The following is an 18,421-nucleotide window of genomic DNA, read 5'->3' as shown; positions in this document are numbered from 1 at the left end:
TATTCTCCTCCTTCTTAGGGAAACGGTCACCTGCATACCGTTGGAGACTTAATGCCACACCTATATATGCTTTGTATATATACCCTTGTAACATTTCATCTGTCCATATTTTACCAGTGAAGAGAGGCACAGAAGGAAGTGCCCGAAATATATGGTTACAACGTTAGAATAGTTTTATGGGCCTTTTTGTCTTCATATATATATATATATATATATATATATATATATATATATATATATATATATATATATATATATATATATATATATATATATATATATATAGATAGATAGATAGATAGATATATATATATATATTATATATATACAGTAAACCCCACAATTATTCGTGCTTTCACGATTCAGCTGGATTTTCTGTGGAACATATCTATAAATTATTTGCGAAAAATTCAGCAATTCGCTGACGTTTTCATTGAGAAATATTCACTAATTAGTGTATTTTGATGTTATTTTCATGATTAAATACAGTTTTTATGCTAAAATAATGATTTACTAATTTTCAAATATTATTGAGATTAACCTAATGGATGGATCCCCTAATGAGAGGAACTAAAGCAGGTTTTGGGTGGTGGATGGATCCCCTCTGAGGAGTCCAGTAGTTCCTTGATATACGAATTTAATTAGTTCCAAATTCCAATTTGTATACCGAAATGTTTGTATATTGATCCGAATATTTCCATAAGGAATAATGGGAATTCAATTAATTCGTCCCAACTCAAGAATTTCCCCCATATCAACCCTTTGTACCCACTTTAATACAATCTTTTAAGCGCATGCACAATATATAATTTATGATAACCATATTCAACAAAATAAATAAAAGAATACAGTAAAGCATTTCACAATAAAATTTAACATAAGGGATGACGCACAGCTGACTTGAGATAAGGGAGGGAGCATTTAGTTAAGGAGGGAAGGAGAAGAGACAGTAAAACATTACTGTACTGTATGTACTTAAAAGCAGTAACAATTCATGTAAAAAAAATAAAAGAATAAATTTAACAATGATACAATATAAAAACAGTCAAGTGCAATACATTAACAATAAAAAATCAAAAGAGAATCTTACCTCGAGCGAATGTTCGGAACAGTGCTAGTGAGGCAGTAGAGAGGTGAGGGAGGGGATGGTGGTGGGTTATCGGATGGGAGACGGGGGTCCACTTCCCACTGACTTCCCAGATGTGCCACTGGGACCAGGCTCGGTTGATTGTTCTTTTTCACTATGTTTCGCCCATTTGCTTTCACTTACACTTGATTCGCCTGAATCACTTGTTTTTGTTATGGTAAAATACCTATCAAGTGACACTTGCTTTTTGCCATTTTTTAGCATTCGTTAAAAATAACTCATCCCCACATCATCAAACAAACTGGCTCCGTGTCCTGCTTCTGCACGCCTTGGATTGTTTGTTTCTAAAAATTTCTTTAGATTTTCCCACGTTCCACACTGCTTAAACAATATTCTTGTTACTCCTACTGCAGTGTCTAATGCCTTAATTTCCTCTTTCTTCTTTAGAACAGTACATATCATCAACATAGATCTGCCATATTCTTGAGCTAAGTCAGACACGTGTGTGACAGCTTCATGCTTAGCAATCATTTCTTTCTTACTGTCAACAGCTAAAGACTCCTTTTAAGCTTCATCACTTCCTTAACAGGCTTCTTCTTCATGTGTGGCATTGTTATTCCTGATTATTAATCACAATATAATTGCAAAAATATGATGCGATAAAGTTAAGCAAAGTCTCAGTCACAAGCACAAGCACAAACACGAACATAAGGCACAATTTAGACTGGCGCAGATCACCGAGTTTGTGTCAGGGTCATGAGGCAAATGAGGTCAATTTAGGACTTTTCAGAACCTACTTTGGCATTTTAAAAAAGAGATCCATCATCCCAGTTGTTTTATTAACTTCCCATTGTGCATCCCTCCATCCCTACATCCACATGGCCCTCCCCCTATAATCCAGGAGCAAGGGGTCCGTCTCCCCCCGCAACAATCCTGGTCGGCCATGCGCGATATTCCACCAAACAACTCGTAAATAGGATTTTTAGCTCGTACATGGAAACAGAATTTTTTGAAAATTTTACTTTGCATAACGAAAATACAAATAACGAATTGCTCGTACGCCGAGGAACCACTGTAGTAATATTATTTGCCATAAGATTTGGCTGTATCGAGCAGGAAAGAGATTCCATCACTTCAGTGGCCCATAAATGAATAATGGCAACTAAAAAATTCAGCTCAGCTCAATTGTGGGCGTCTCAGGCAGATTAGTATTGTTCTTGACTTGAAGGGGGAATGTCTTGCTTCTCTCTCTCCCATAATGTCCTTTTATTTATTTGCTCATAAATATAGCCAGAGATTGCTATTGGCTTTAGTTCTTATCTTTTATATGATGTCAGTTATAATTGTAATTTTGCAAACAAATATTAGAAAAAAAGGGATTTTGACAGAGGAAAAATCTATTTCTGAGGAAGGTCCCGTGTCACCCGGTGAAATTCCATTACAGCACGAATTTCTAGGTATAACAATGCTAGATATACCAGAGAAAAAGAGCTTTCAGGAAAGCTGGGTTTACTACCCCCAGTCGAGCGTCTTTTAGGAAGACGTCGGTATAAAGAAGGGTGAGTGAAATACCACTACCACGGAAATATACTCGAAAGATCTCTCCTTATCAAAACCCCCGGAAAAGAGCGGTGAGCCGTTACAGCTCCTACACTCAACACCCGCCAGGACGGCGACACCAGCGCCACCTACTTCATTCCATGCTAGCACTAACCCCAGACTTGGCATGTGCAAGTAGGGGGGGGAAGTACTAGATGAGCTAGGGGAGGGTCACCGGGTGACACGACCTTCCTCAGAAATAGATTTTTCCTCTGTCAAAATCCCTTTTCTGAGTCCAGTCCCGTGTCAGCCGGTGAAATAGTGATAGAGAATCATGCCAAGACTGCAACTACAAGGAAAAAAGGGGGTAATCTGAAGAAAATGAAAAATTTTAACGAAATAATTTTAATCAAGTAATCTCTTTCATGTAGCAAGAATACTAAAACTAAGGTATATTAAATCTAAGGCACATCAAAAAACTTAATACTATAAAACAAGGGAGGTCCCAGATGACGGGAAAAAACCTCAAAATCTTAAAATTACTTAAAGGTAGGTGAAATATGAAATGTGCACAGGACAAGTAAACACAACCTTAATACTATACACGTAAACTTAGGCTAAACACGTAAGAGACAAGACTAATGAAAATTAATATAAACACATATCTGGGGTAATGTGGAGCCAAATAAAAACCGTCCAGTACCCCGTAAGAGAAAACAATTATGGCATGTCAGATTACACTTTTCCATCAGTAGATACAAGATACATCAATATGAGGGGCCAGGCAGTGAGGCATTAACAACCAGGAGAATAAGCAGAGAAGTAAATGAGGCAGGCGGGCGGGGGGGAAAAGGAAAGGATAAGGAAATGATTATTTAAGGTGGGGAGATGACACTTCCACTGCTATTGTAGAATATTTCAGGGCTTGAGCGATTTTAAATAGTGGCGTTTAAACACTAGAGGTGATTTCCAACCCGTATATTTAGATAACTCTGAAAAGTCCATATTATGAAAGTAATTAATAGAAGTAGCAACTGCTCGAATATCATGAACTTTAGGAACTGAATCTGGGTTGGCCTGTTTAATGAAATACAGAATTTGTTGTCTTATAGCGTTCAGAGAAAGTGTACCACCTTTCTCCCTGATAAAAGAGGGATCCGACTTACTCTGTGGAGTTCTTAAAAGGTAAGATTTAAGAGTATAAACTGGACATAAAGATTGGTCTTGAGGAAGGGGCACCACCTTCCAAGGAGACCACCTGTCCTGTGGGTCTTCGTTCTTAGCTAAAAATCTAGGGTCAGGGGAAAGGAGGACCTCTCCAGATGGGAGGAAGTTAACAAAACTATCACCTCTAGTGAGAGCCGACAGCTCTGAGATTCTAGCACCTGAAGCCAAGCTAATCAAAAATAATGTCTTCCTTAACAGATCCTGATAAGAGCAATGAAAGTTATCCAACTCTGATGCTAACTTAAGGACGTCATTGAGAAACCACGTAACAGAATGTGGACGTGATACTGGTCTCAGACGAGCGCATGCTCTGGGGATGGATGAAAAATAGGAATCTGTAAGGTCGATTTTAAAGCCGTAAAGAAATACTTTCTTCAATGCCGACTTGACTGTGGTAATAGTGGCGGAGCCAGGCCTTTCTCAAACAGTGACCTAAAGAAGGAAACTCCTAAATTAGTCGTCATGATTTTGGCTTCAGATGCTTTCAGGAAGGAGGCTAATTTTTTGACTGCTGAGTCATACTGTCTAAGAGTAGAATCTATTTTATCTGATTCTAAAAACAGAGTGTTGACAGGGTCAATGTTTGCTCCTTTTGGGCTGCGAATTTTATAAAGTCCATAAAACTAGGGCATTCTGAATCCTTGAGGAAGCTGACACAGTCTTGGTTTGTACTGTCTGGGTCAGAATGGGCTTGGGAATCCGAAGACTCCTTAATCCCAGTTCCTGAAGGAGAGGGAACCAATTGCTCTTCGGCCAGTAGGGGGCTACTAGGGCTGGTTGACCCTTGAATGTCCTGAGTTTGTGTAATACTTTCAGCAGTAAATTTATTGGAGGGAACAGATAAATCTTCTCCCAATTGTTCCAATCTACTGTCATTGTGTCTGTGGCGAACGCCTGAGGGTCCAGGTTGGGGGCCACGTAACAGGGGAGCTTGAAGTTGCTCTCCATTGCGAACAGATCCACTTGGAGGCCCGGAACCTGGCGGCAAATCCATTTGAAAGATTCCACATCCAGGGACCACTCCGTCTCCAACGGGGTAGTCCTGGACAGGGAATCCGCCACCACGTTCCGTACTCCCGCTAGGTGGGTGGCTGACAGGTGCCAGCCGTGCTTGTTCGCCAGGGAGAAGATAGCAACCATTACTTGGTTTACTCGACCTGATTTGGAGCCGCCCCTGTTGATGCAATGAACTACCACTGCGCTGTCTAACACCAGCCTGATATGAATCCGGTTGGGGGGGCGGATTTTCTTCAGAGTTAGAAAGACCGCCATAGCTTCCAGGGTATTTATATGGAACTGCTGAAACATTGTGGACCACGTTCCTTGTACTTTCTGTTTTGGTGAATATCCCCCCCAGCCGCTTAGAGAAGCGTCTGTGTGGATAACTAGTGCCGGAGGGGGAAATTGAAGCGGAACTGTTTTGGACAGGCCTCTGACTGTGGTCCAAGGCCGCAGTCTTGTCTTTAAGATTCGAGGGATAGAGGAGACCTTGTCTCTGAGCTTGACATTTGCTCGACTCCGCCACACTCTGTTTATGTCTTTTAATTTGGCTTTCAAGAGCAGGTCTGTCACTGAGGCAAATTGAAGAGACCCAAGGACCCTTTCTTGGGATCGGCGGGATGCCGATGGATTTTTGAGGAATCTCTTGGTGAGAGATGCTATCTCTTTCCTCTTGGGAGGCGGGAGAGATAACGTGTGGGAGGACAGATCCCACTGGAGACCCAGCCACTGAAACCGGGACTCGGAGTCAGGCGGGACTTCTCTCTGTTCAGCTGAAAACCTAATGACTCCAGGAAATTGATGACTATGGACGTGGCCTTCTGACACTCTGGAACAGTTGGTGCCCAAATTATCCAATCGTCCAGGTACGCTGCTAGGGATATTCCTTGGGACCGGAGTTGCTGTACTACCGTGTCCGCCAGCTTGGTGAATACCCTGGGCAATGTTCAGACCGAAGGGCATGACCCTGAAGGAGTAGGCTTGATTCCCGAGTCTGAAACCAGGAACTGAGAGAAGTTCCGCGCAACTGGGACCGTGATAATAAGCGTCTGAAAGATCGATAGAGGTGGTGACGGCCCCACGCGGAAGTAGAGTCCGTACTTGAGCTACCGTAAGCATGCGAAACTTGTCGCATTTTATGTAGAGATTTAGACGCGACAGATCCAGGATCACTCTTTGCTGATCGGAGTCTTTTTTGGGAACAGTAAATAACCTGCCTTGAAACTTTAGGTGCCTTGCTTTCTTTATTGCTCGTTTGTTGAGCAATTCTGTTACATAATCCTGTAGGATTGATGTGGGTGGCTGGTAAAACCTGGTTAGAGGAGGAGGGTTCTTGATCCAGCTCCACCCTAGTCCTTTGGACACAATGCTGTGTGCCCAAGGGCTGAAGGTCCATCGGTCCCTGAACCAATACAGGCAACCGCCTACCTGCGTTCTCTCAGTGGGAGGGAGCGGGTTTATTCCCCCTACCACGTCCAGGCCTTCCCCTTGGGGTGGTGTTGGGCCTTCCTCTATGGGGGGCTTTGCCTCTTCCTCCCCTTGCAACCCTATTGAGGCCGTGAAAGAACCCACGGCCCTCATATGTGGGGTTGTATGCTGGTGAGGTCACATAAGAGGGCACCGCTGGTTGGACCAACACGTATTGTTGGGGGTGAGCCTTGGAAGTAGACGGCTGGGCTACTGCCGAGACCGGGACGGCTTGGACTACCGCCTGATGGGGCCTCTTATGCCTCCTGAAGCATTTGCCTCCTCTCGTCTGGGGGCCGGACGATTCTGGGGTCTTGCGCTTATAAGCGGAAATGCCCCAGCGAGAGCGCAGACTCTGATTGGCCCGTGTAGCCTCAGTCATAACGCTTGTAACCTCGTCTTCAGGGAAGAGGTTAGGTCCCCAGATCGAGCTTTTAACGAGCTTGTTAGGCTCGTGGCGGATGGCAGCATCGGCAAAGATGAACTTCCTGCATTCCAGTCTGGCCATAATGAACTCATACAAGTCCGACTGGAAGCTCGCCAGAAGGACTTAGCCAGAACCTGGAAAAAGGTTCGTCTGAGCAGGAGACGGCAGTAGCTTCTGTAAGGCAGCCGGAGCTCAAGGACCGGGCTAACTTAGTCCGGGCCTCAAACTCCGCCTTCAATAATGATTCCGGCAGCTTAGGAGTTGCTCACTAAATTGCGTGGAAGCGCAGAAGGGGTCCAGCTTCCCGACAGTGAAAGTGGACGGGCGTCCACCCAGAACTCATTACTTCCTGGGAATACCAGGAAGTAGGGTCTGTTTCCTTAATTGTGGAAAGGGATTACCATCAAAGCATGCTCGGGCCGTAGCCAGAGCAACTTTGTCCATAGCAAGGGGTGGGAAGGTCTTCCCAGGGCGAACATCGTAAAATTGCCCTTGAAAGGGGTCAACTTTGTGTTCTCTGCCTGCCACTCCGTCAGAGTGCGCAGGAGAGCCGACTGAGCTTGGTCCCTAGGGACGATGACAGTCTCCCTAGGAACCTTGTCTGACCGAATCCAAGCTTCTTCTGTGAGCCTCACGAAGCCTGGATAAGGGGGCAAGAGATCGGGGGGGAAGAACTCCAATTCCTCCAACCGTCTCGTGCCCAGACCCTCAACTGTAAGTTTGCCATCGTGTTGGATGGCCCGGAGTGCGAAGCGCCAAGGGTTACCGACATCGAACGGCGGGAGGTCCGCAGTGTCGGGGATAGCATACTGTGGTTCTGCCGGAGGTGGGCGAGCCATACCTGCCAGTATGTTATCATAACTGGCAAACTTATCAGTGATTTTTTCAAACCTAGAGTCTAGGTCCTCCGTAAACTTTTTGTAAAGTTCAGTGGCAAGGGCCTGTGCATCAAAAGAAGGCTGGCGAGGAGGGCTTGGTTTTGCAGCCCTCTTACTCGCGCCTTTGCCGGAGGAACTAGATTTGCTCCCGGAGGCTACCGGTCCTGAAACCTTAGCCTTCGACGGGGGGAAGGGCGATGCCTTCTTGGAAGTCGAGGACTTGTAGCCCTTCGCCTTCCATGAAGTCTTCAACTTCAACTTGGGGATAGCAGACGGAGCTCTATCACCCAAGGAGGAAGACTTCACAAAACCTGCAAATGAAGATACTGATGAAGCAGGGGAGTCAAACAGAGGGGGGCCCGCCCCAACATCCTCACTTACCTCACCACTTACCACCTGGTCCTGCTCCGTATTCATTGGTTCCAGGTTGAGATCCAAGGCAGCAACATCCTCCGAGACCTCGGCGTAGGATATCCACTTGAGGTGGCTGGGTCGCATCCCGGATTTGCTGGATGATGGGGGTGGCAAGATCTTCAGGCACTGCGGCGCCACCCGTGCGCCGGGGTAAAGCAAGTCCCTCAACCTGGCGTCGAGGACGTGGGGCTTCCCCGACGAACATTCCTGCCGAACCCAGCCACCCAGGCCCGGAGGGATTCAAGGCAGACTTCTTGGAAGCTTCGTCCGCCTGCAAGGAAACCAGCAATTAGATAGGAACGAAAAAGCCAGACCGGGAACCTTTAAACAATATACAATATGAGGAGCATGAACCGGGGGAAAAAAAGACTGTCACTTACCGACTCATCCTGGATGGTTGAGCAGAGAGCAAAGCAAACCTCACAACCATCGGGGTGCCAAACAACCAGGTCGCCAAGTCGGACCGCACAACCAGCGTGGGTCCGCATACTACGTGACCGTAGGGTTGTTGAAGGGAGGCAGTACACCCGGCTCCTCACAGCGAACAGTCTGTAAAAATAAAAGTACATGAACCTCACACTCTAAGCAAATCTAAAGCCGGCAAGGCCGAAACTCAACTACAACCGAATACTCCGGCGGAGAAGAACTCCTTATGATAAACTGGGCCAATAAGCTCTAAATGCACAGAGTGGAAGGTTAGGATTTTCAGACCCCGGAGGACTCCGGGAATGAAGGAACGAAAACCAGGAACTAACCATAAGGGCTGCCAGAAAAATAACGGCGGAGCCCCAGGTGTAGGACCGGACTCACGTATATAAATATAAATTAAAAACAAAAAAAATAAAAATAAAAATAATAATAATACAAACAATAATAATAATAATAACAAGTGATGGTAAATACTCCGGAGACCGGAGGGGTCCGCTCCTCTTACATGATGTTAAAACTTCCTCACCTATACCTCCCCGCCGGAGAAACAAGACGGGTAAAGTGCTCAATGTTCATAACATAAGGCGGAGCAATTACATTTCACCCTATCTACGTGAGCCCGACGGGGAGACGAGAGGTATGGGACAGTGATTCGAACACGCTTCGAGTAAACAAACCACCAACCCCACCACAGCGAAGCTGGGGACGGTATGGGAGGGAGCGAATCCCTCTACCAATAGGAGAAGTCCCTGAACTCGGAGAAAACGCCATCTAGCGTCACCCGCACGAGTCGCAAGGCTGGGGGGGTAGGGGTGGGGGAGGGGTGGAGTAGGGGAGAGAAGTAGGCTACCAGGAAGGGAACAGGAGACAGGGAGAAACATGTCACCCGCTCAACTGCATCCTTCCTCCAAATGAACTTGGAAGGGTAGCCTACTCCAGGGAGCTACGCAGCCCAAAGCCCGACTCCTTCCTAGGCGTAGCCTAAATGGGCCTAACCTAGTATAGGTTAGGAAAGAGGAAGGAGTGCAAAAGGGAGGAGGAAGCAACAGGGAGAGAAATTTTGTGCCGAGAGCCAACCGGGATCGAAAGGGGGCAAGAAGGTGACTAGCCTAGAGGAAACACACCCAAAGAACTCGATTCCCAAATGGAGGAAGAGAACTAAGGGGCTCACTCTGACCCACAAAAACGGACCCGGAGGAAACAGCAACCAAAACTCCCTCAACCTGATCTCCGCACCCAGGGCAAGGGGATGGAAGCAAACAAGCCTACACCACAAAATACCATCACACACAAACAATTAAAATCAAAATGTTCAATAGGAAGTGTAGCCTACCTCGGGAGTAATTCAAAATAGATTGAGCTGCTCCACCAGAGGTAAACAACAAAACTAAAACAATTAAAATAAATAAAATACTAAAAATAAAAGGAGAGCACCATCTTCAAGCATAAAATAATAATAGCCTACTTGAGACCAAAAATAAAAGGAACCCAACCTGGGGGGGGGTACCTGGACGGGCATCACCCTAACAAAGGCCGATAGGCCGAAAAATGTAAAACAAAAACCAAAAGGGAGGGGAGCCACCGCAAGGAACCACCAGGAAGGGAACCAAGGGGTTAAAATCTATCTATAACGACGAGAGACAACTCCAACCGAAAGAACAGAAGGAGTCGCCTCACGTCGACATGGCTGGCGGGGACGCCGTGGGCGTCATAATAAGATCTCAATATTTATGAAAATACGAGACCAAAACAGCCAATAAAACAGAACAAAACCCCACAAGAAGATGGTACTTAACTTAGAGATGGAAAAGGTGCTCGATGCCATCGTAGATGAAGAAAATAATCCAAATAAGAGGACGAGCACACAAAAGAAACGAATTTGTCACGTGCTAGAAAATGGAATGAAGTAGGTGGCGCTGGTGTCGCCGTCCTGGCGGGTGTTGAGTGTAGGAGCTGTAACGGCTCACCGCTCTTTTCCGGGGGTTTTGATAAGGAGAGATCTTTCGAGTATATTTCCATGGTAGTGGTATTTCACTCACCCTTCTTTATACCGACGTCTTCTAGAAGACGCCGACTGGGGTAGTAACCCCAGCTTTCCTGAAAGCTCTTTTTCTCTGGTATATCTAGCATTGTTATACCTAGAAATTCGTGCTGTAATGGAATTTCACCGGCAGACACGGGACTGGACTCAGAAATATGTATACCTCCAAGAAAGTTACTATATCTCCCAATCTCAGTAAATTTATGTATATATTTTACAACAATACACTCAGAATTTGTTACTGGTTTTAGTTCTTATGTGTTAAGAAATTGTGTGAGCTGTAATTATAATTTTACAAAATAAAATAAAATAAATTAATAGAAAAACATGTATAACTTGGTAAAATTTACGAGTGCATTGTAAAAGAGGCCCCACACAGGGTTGTAAACAGTCACTTTCAACTTCCTGGGGAAGGCAGGCAAAATTTTTAGAAATTTTTTTTCTTACAACATGTGCATTTGCATATCTTCTGTTTTTTTCTTAAATTGGCTGACCTTAAAGTTTGCCCGGTCTGGGGGTTGCATGATATAATTAGCCCATCCCTCATGGGTTAATAATATGTAATAAGATGAAATAATACATAATGTTTATCTCTCTTTTTCTCCCTTATTTCAGTTATCTCTCTCTCTCTCTCTCTCTCTCTTACTGAGATGTGAGAATTTTTATGGTAAGTTTATTTGTTTTGTATGATAAATGATTTACCTAATAATAAGTACTAATTTTCAATGTTAATAATAATAATAATAATAATAATAATAATAATAATAATAATAATAATAATAATAATAATAATATACTGTACAGGTTGACCATCATACCCGCAATCAGTAGTCCGAACAATCAGTAATCCGGCACAAATTTTGGCTAGAGTCATTTCTAATGTTTCCGCACTAATTTTCAAATTTCCCTGGTCGCTGCGCTAACTCACTCACAGCCGCTTGATTTGGTGGCGCAGTGTGCTGCATCAACAAACTGGTAGCCTAGCCTACATTATACTGAACTCTATTCACATATTAACAGTATTATACAAACATCAACATAACAAATGTGCATCTTTTCATGGATCTTTTAAAAGTTATGGTTTACTACATTGTTTCCAATTGCGTATATTCTCATATTGCTTTTGTGTTATAAATTGCAATCAATGTTTTGTTTTGGGAATCGATATCACATCCAAAAGATTTATCCAAGTTCAAAGCGCTTTTCTTGCTTCTAGTTAGCGTAAATGAATATGGATACTTTATTTATTTGGGACAAGGATATTTTTCATTATACTGGTGTTTTTAAGTCGAAATATAACTTAAATAGGTCTCGTTGTGAAATTAATTTAGCTATTTTTTCGTTAATGTATGAAGTTTGCAAGAATCGCGGCTGGCCGTTTGGGGCATGTTTTTTTAGTAAAAAAAAATCAAGATTCCGTTCGCTATTTTTTCTTGATTTCATCATAATAATGAGCTTTACGTATTTATCTTTTATCGGGCGTGAAAACAGTAGTAATTGTATTCTTTCATGCCCAGTAGTTTTGATTAAAATGCATTCTCTCCAGTTTTATTTACGGTTGAGTTTCATCCATGTTGCCGATGCACAATAATTTATAGTCATTAGCAGCTTGAATATTGTTTTCAGCTTCAGCTACAACTTGCAGCTTAAAGTTACTGTAGCAGTATATTTCCTGCCGGTCTTTTCTCCAAAGTGAACAAGAGTATAGTGTAAAAATATTTCAGTCCTATTGTACAGTACTTAACGTCATTTGTAACATAACTACAGTAATTGTGTATTACCGCATGATGGTTGAAATACAAGCAAAACAGTTGTTATCCGATAGCCTGATCATTATTAGCAAAACAACAGTTTCCTGCTCGGTTGTTTATGGCTGTACACATTTACACAAGAGTATAACGTTACTAACAATACTTTTATCATTCTATTTTACTTTTTAACAGCAGATGGAATAAAGAGATGGAGGAAAAGAAGTTGGTCTATTGTAAGTTGGTCTCTCTCGCTACCTGCTACCATCCAGAAAATCTAAAAATATTTCCTAAATATTTTTGTATCGGTATTAATTATTGCAACCCCATTGTAAACTCGAAATATCGTAAGTCGAATTATCGTAACTCGAGCACTACCTGTATTTGATAATTGTCTTTTCTTTATTAACCAACTTGTACTGATTTATGGGATATTTTAATTCTAGGATGAGGTGCTTAGCTACTGTGTTTCGTGTATTCTAGCCTAATAAATGGCTAATCCGGCACCCTCTAGGTCCCAATGATGCCAGATTAGTGATGGTCAACCTGTAATTACAACATTTATGCATTTCTATAGTAAGTAAATGAAAAAAATTAAACAAACAAATTTCACCCCCCAATCTTTTTTCCTTAGTCTTGGAGCTCATGGGGGGAGGGTGAACCTGTCAAATATGTCAAGTAACTTGACAGCAACGGTTGGGTGGTCAGTGTTACCAGATATACTGAAAAATCTCTCTCTCTCTCTCTCGCAGACTTTTTCATTGGAAATATTTGCTAATTAGTGTGTTTTGATGTTATTCTCATGAGTAAATACATTTTTATGATAAAATGATTAACTAATTTTTAAATATTAACAATAATAATAATAATAATAATAATAATAATAATAATAATAATAATAATAATAATACTGTAAGATTAAATATGTAATAAGATGAAATAATACTTAATGTTTCTCTCTCTCTCTATCTTTTTCCCCTTCCTATTTCAGCTCTCTCTCTCTCTCTTACTGAGATGAGAGAATTTTTATGGCATTTTATTTGTTTTGTATGATAAATAAATACTTTACTACTACTACTACTACTACTACTAATAATAATAATAATAATAATAATAATAATAATAATAATAATAATATACTGTAATTACAACATTTATGCATTTCTATAGTAATATTATGATCTCGTCTCTCGAGATCAACAGGTTCTTTAAAAACCAAGCAATTGGGCTGAAATGACTGACGAGAGGTGACAAACAAAGGAGAGAGGAGCAGAACAAATACAAAAAAGTTACCTAAAATTAATTTATTTACAAAAATTTACAAGTGAGTCAGGTCCAGGAGAGAAAAAAAATTAAAATGACCAAATCAATAAACAAAACACATGACAGCAACATAGAATTCACATAAATACAAAAAAACATAAGACACAGGCAGCATAAAATCATAAACAACAATAGTTACAATAAATAATAAACAAGCAGCATAAAGGAAAAAAAAAATCAAGAACTGTAAAACCAACACTGCTGGACAATTAAACAGAGCCGAATCGGCAAACCATCAAGTCCTCAGAAACAGTTCTCCAAAACTGACTCCCCAGACCCTGAGTCGAAAGTGGACAACCATCGCGTCAAAAGAAAGCTCTCCGCTGCTCTGCTGCCGTGACCTGCTGCTGTCCTGGACCTGACTGGCGAAGTCTGACACCATCAGCAAGAAAAACAAAAAAAAAAAAAAAAAAGGAGGCAACAACCCACTAAGGGAACAATCGGCAAACGATTGTTCCTAACAAGTAAGTAAATGAAAAAATTTAAAGAAACAAATTTCACCCCCATTCTTTTTTCCTTAGTCTTGGAGCTCATATAACTTTTGAAAAGAGAAATGGATTAACAATCCTCAAGAGATTAAAGTGATCAACTCTCTCTCTCTCCCCCCCTGCCATTACAAAGCTGGCTGAATTTGTCGTAGTGGTAACTTTCTCTCTCTCTTTCTGATTTCGCTGGAACGGTTAGAAGTATGTATGTATATATTTTTAAGGGTACTAATGTTGAAGATGACTTTGAAATTATGTTTATAATATAATTTCAAAGATTAATACAGTAATAGGATGATAATTTAAGGTATATTTGGTATAGGATGATACTTTAAAGTATACTGTACATTTGGTATTTGAACTTTCAAGACAGGCAGTTTTAAGCATTTTTAGAGGGGGAGGTTTTAAGATTCTTGATTTTAACTATCCGTGGGGTCCGAAACGCAACGCCCACAAATACGGGGGTTTACTGTATATAGATATATACATACAACATATATATATATATATTATACTGTATATATATATATATATATATATATATATATATATATATATATATATATATATATATATATATATATATATATATATATATATATATATATATTATATATATATATATACACACACACACACAGAGTGAAACCTTGCTTTAACGGGACTAAAGTCAACACATTTTAAGAATATCACTGCCACGCCCAACATCCTCCCTACCCCACCCTACCACCCCAGCCTAACCCCTTCCCATCTTTTATGATATTACTCACATGGCTGGCAGTGCTGTCCTTTATCTTGAGCTGGTGTGATGATCATGCAAGATTCAGAGACCTTCACGCAATGAGAGGGGGAGGATGGCGTCTGAATACCACCTCTACCCCTACCCTTGGTAGGCCAGCGGGAACAGCCAAACTCGTCAACCAAGCTAGGAATATTGTCCTTAATGTCTTCAAATATCTCGATAATAATGACAAGACAAACCTGACACAAGAAATAGTAAAGAAAACCTCTGAGGCAACGAACATTTCACAAAGCTTAATCAACAGGATCAGGCTCCAGGACAAGAGGAGTGGAGATGGAGTAATTCAATCATCAATAATCATCTATCGACTGTCCTTGGGAGGATTGTGATTTTGACAAGGAAGTGATAAAAAGAGAAATTCTTGTCTTTTATGCAAGAGGAGAGCTGCCTACTCTTGGTTTGCTGCTACAGAGACTGAGGGAGCCCCCAGTGGATTTTAGAGGAGGAAGCACAAGCCTGCAGAAATTACTGAAGAGTATGGGATTCAGATATAAGAAACATTGTAGTAGCAGAGTTATGTTGATGGACAGATCAGATACTGTAGCTGCATTAAACAAATTCCTAAGGGAACTCAAAAACAACAGAAGCAGTGACTGTCCAAGGCCAGAAAAATCAAAATGCCAGCACTGAACAATGCTGGACGGATAAGGAGGGGTACCATTGGGCCATGAAAAAATCAGCAGAGTTGGCAGATTCAACATCATCCATGCAGGAATTTCTGAAGACTTTGTTCTTGGTGCACTGTTAATGTTCAAATACAAGACTGGTAATACGGAGATTATCATGATTCCATGAATAGCCATACATTCAAGAAATGGTTTCTAGAGTAACTGATGCTGAACATCCCTCAAAGATTATTTATTATTATGGACACCACTGGTATCACAACATGCAGCTGAACAAGGCACCACAGGAAATTCAAGAAAAGGAGATATCATCAAGTATGTTATAGTGACAACAACATTCCCTATGATTGCATACCAGACCTGAACTATATCAACTTGTACAGCTTCACAAGAAACCAAGTGGAGCTATGAAATCGATGAACTTGTTGTTGCAGGACATGAAGTACTCTGACTACCACCATACTATTGCCAGTTTAACCCAAACTAAACTCATATGGGCTCAAATCAAAACAAAAATAAAGAAGAAAATTTCAAACGACAAGCAATTCATGAAAAAGGTTTTGAACTGACACTAAAAGCTATTGATAATTGTGACTACAGATAACTGGAAAAATGCAAAGTAGAACATCTGAAAATGATTCAAGACTCTAGTAAGAAAGACATTGCTTTTGAACACATTTGCATTATTTTCAATTGAACTGAGCCACTCAGACAGCAGCAGTTATGAGTCATGAGGATGAGTGCCAAATAAAAGGCCTGAATAAAAAAACAAATGATTAAAAGTAAAAAAAAACAAAAACAAAATGAAGTCTTCAAAAACAAGAAAAGGGTTGTAAATAATACTATTTTTTTTTTTTACATGACTCTTCTCCAAGTGGCCAAATCAGTCTCCAACAGTTTCCCATCTCCAGAAGGATGGAGGGTGGGGGTTGTGACTGTCTGAGGTGGAAGGGTGGGGTGAAGTACTCAGGCACAGTCCTGCTCTTTACCTGTCTCCGGATGGGTGGAGGATGGGAGTTGTGATGTCTGGGGACTATGTCTTCCCTGGGATGAGTGAGTTGCAGTGGTCACTGATTAACTGATGCAGAGAGAGAGAGAGAGAGAGAGAGAGAGAGAGAGAGAGAGAGAGAGAGAGAGAATTAGTTTCACTGTTATCGTGAAGAGAAATTTTCAAAAGTATGTTGACAGAACAGTTGTGTACAATAATAAGCACCAATTTACAGGTTCTAGAGTCCTTTAGTTATTGGAATGAATGACCTTTCAATGTTACAGTGTCATATAAAGCAACTGATATCCTCCGAGAGTGCAGGATAAGACTGTTATGCATTATCTATGTTGCTAGGGAAGGGGGCGTGGCCTAGTGATATTCTTAAAAATGTGTCGACTATAATAGGGAAAGGTATTATTAAAGCTGATTGACCGTTAAAGTGAAGCATTTTTTTTTTTTTTTTTTGTCTTAAGTGACATTTATCGGTAGGCTAGCCTGGGTCTAGGTGCAATAACCACCAACATACATGAAAAGATTAACATAAGCAATAAAATGATAATCAAGGTAATAAAACCATTTTTACCTTATATGTAATTGGCATATCTTCATAATAAATAGCCTATTCGAGGAATAATTCCATATCAATGAAATAAGCTTTTATCTATGCAAGGCCAGCTGAAAAATAAACATCGAAAATTACGGTTGTGCTCACAGCAACCTTTATCTTTCAGTAACCTTTCAGAAATTTGAATGGTAACCTGTTTTAAGAGTAATCATTTACGATAACATAATATTAATTTTTTATTAAAAATTCATTCTCATTTTGGGTAAATTACAAAAGAGCAATTCAGTCATACGAACGATAATTATCATCATACATAATTGTATTGTTTAAATTGGTGATGAAATGTAAAACGTAAAAACCATTTTTACCTTATATATTATTGGCATATATTCATAATGAACAGCATATTCAAGGAATAAATCCATATCAATGAAATGTTTATCTATGGCGAGGCCAGCTAACAAAATGTAAACTATCAAGTCATGGTTGCACTCACAGCAACCTTTATCATTTGGTAACCTTTCAGAAATTTTAATGGTAATGTATTAATAACCTTTAGGATAACATAATATTAATTTTTCATTAACAATTCCATTATCATTTTGGTTGGTAAATAACTGTTTAGAAACAATTTAGTCATATAAACGATAACTATGTGTAATCTTAAAATTATCGTACATTATTGTATTGTTAGGGGTTTGTGATTGGCGGATTTGGCGATAAGACATAAACAAAACAGTGTTTCCCTTTCAGCCAATGTGTGTGGAAAAACATGATATTGAATCGGCTTTTATTTCGTTTATTTTGAATTTTTATGGATACAGCAAGCAAAACAGCATTTGTAATATCATCATCTTTACATAACCAATATTTCATAAGATACTTGTTGTTGCAAAAACTAGCCAATACACAGATGGTTTTGTAATTTAGCAGTCATCTTATACTAAGATATGAGATAAATTCATGAAAATTTGCCACAATTTTGACCTCGTCTTATCTGAAGTTGTCTTATACATGGAAATATATGGTAATTTAGTTTCACAACAATACTGAGGTTAGTGCGTGATTTTTGTCTGTTAAATCTGATGTCCATTGGTTTGGTTTAGTTTGTTAAAGCGAGGCTTTATTAAACCCACACACACAAAAATATATTTGCAATGCAGAACAGAAGGACGGTGCTTGAGAATATTATAAAATCCACATCAGAAGGTGAGTCAAGCTGGGACTTTGAACAAGTACTTTCAATGTTTATTCTACATTTTCAAGCTCACTGAACACAAAAGAAGTTGACAGAGCCTTATATACAAAAACAAAAGGGGAGGGCAGGGTTATAGTTTGTTAATCTGAGGCATTGATGTTCCTTAAACAAAAAGACA

At 40.6% G+C, this 18,421-nt stretch overlaps 1 protein-coding gene across 5 annotated transcripts in view; it reads right to left on the bottom strand.

Annotated features, from left to right (window-relative positions):
- The window catches only part of LOC136833122 (DNA excision repair protein ERCC-8-like), a 232,215-nt gene that overhangs the window by 193,724 nt on the left and 20,070 nt on the right, over positions 1-18,421 (bottom strand). Inside the window, exon 2 of one of the 5 annotated variants that reach the window (XM_067094780.1) lies at positions 1,091-1,706. The exons of the other annotated variants lie outside the window; for them this stretch is intronic. The gene's annotated coding sequence lies outside the window, so the exon portion shown is untranslated. The remainder of the gene's footprint in view (positions 1-1,090; positions 1,707-18,421) is intronic. 5 annotated transcript variants of the gene reach the window in all.

This window comes from Macrobrachium rosenbergii, chromosome 51 (assembly GCF_040412425.1).
Source record: "Macrobrachium rosenbergii isolate ZJJX-2024 chromosome 51, ASM4041242v1, whole genome shotgun sequence".
NCBI classification, from domain to species: Eukaryota; Metazoa; Arthropoda; class Malacostraca; order Decapoda; family Palaemonidae; genus Macrobrachium; species Macrobrachium rosenbergii.
The sequence above is the reverse complement of the archived record's forward strand: the minus strand, read 5'-3'. Positions and strand labels throughout refer to the sequence as shown.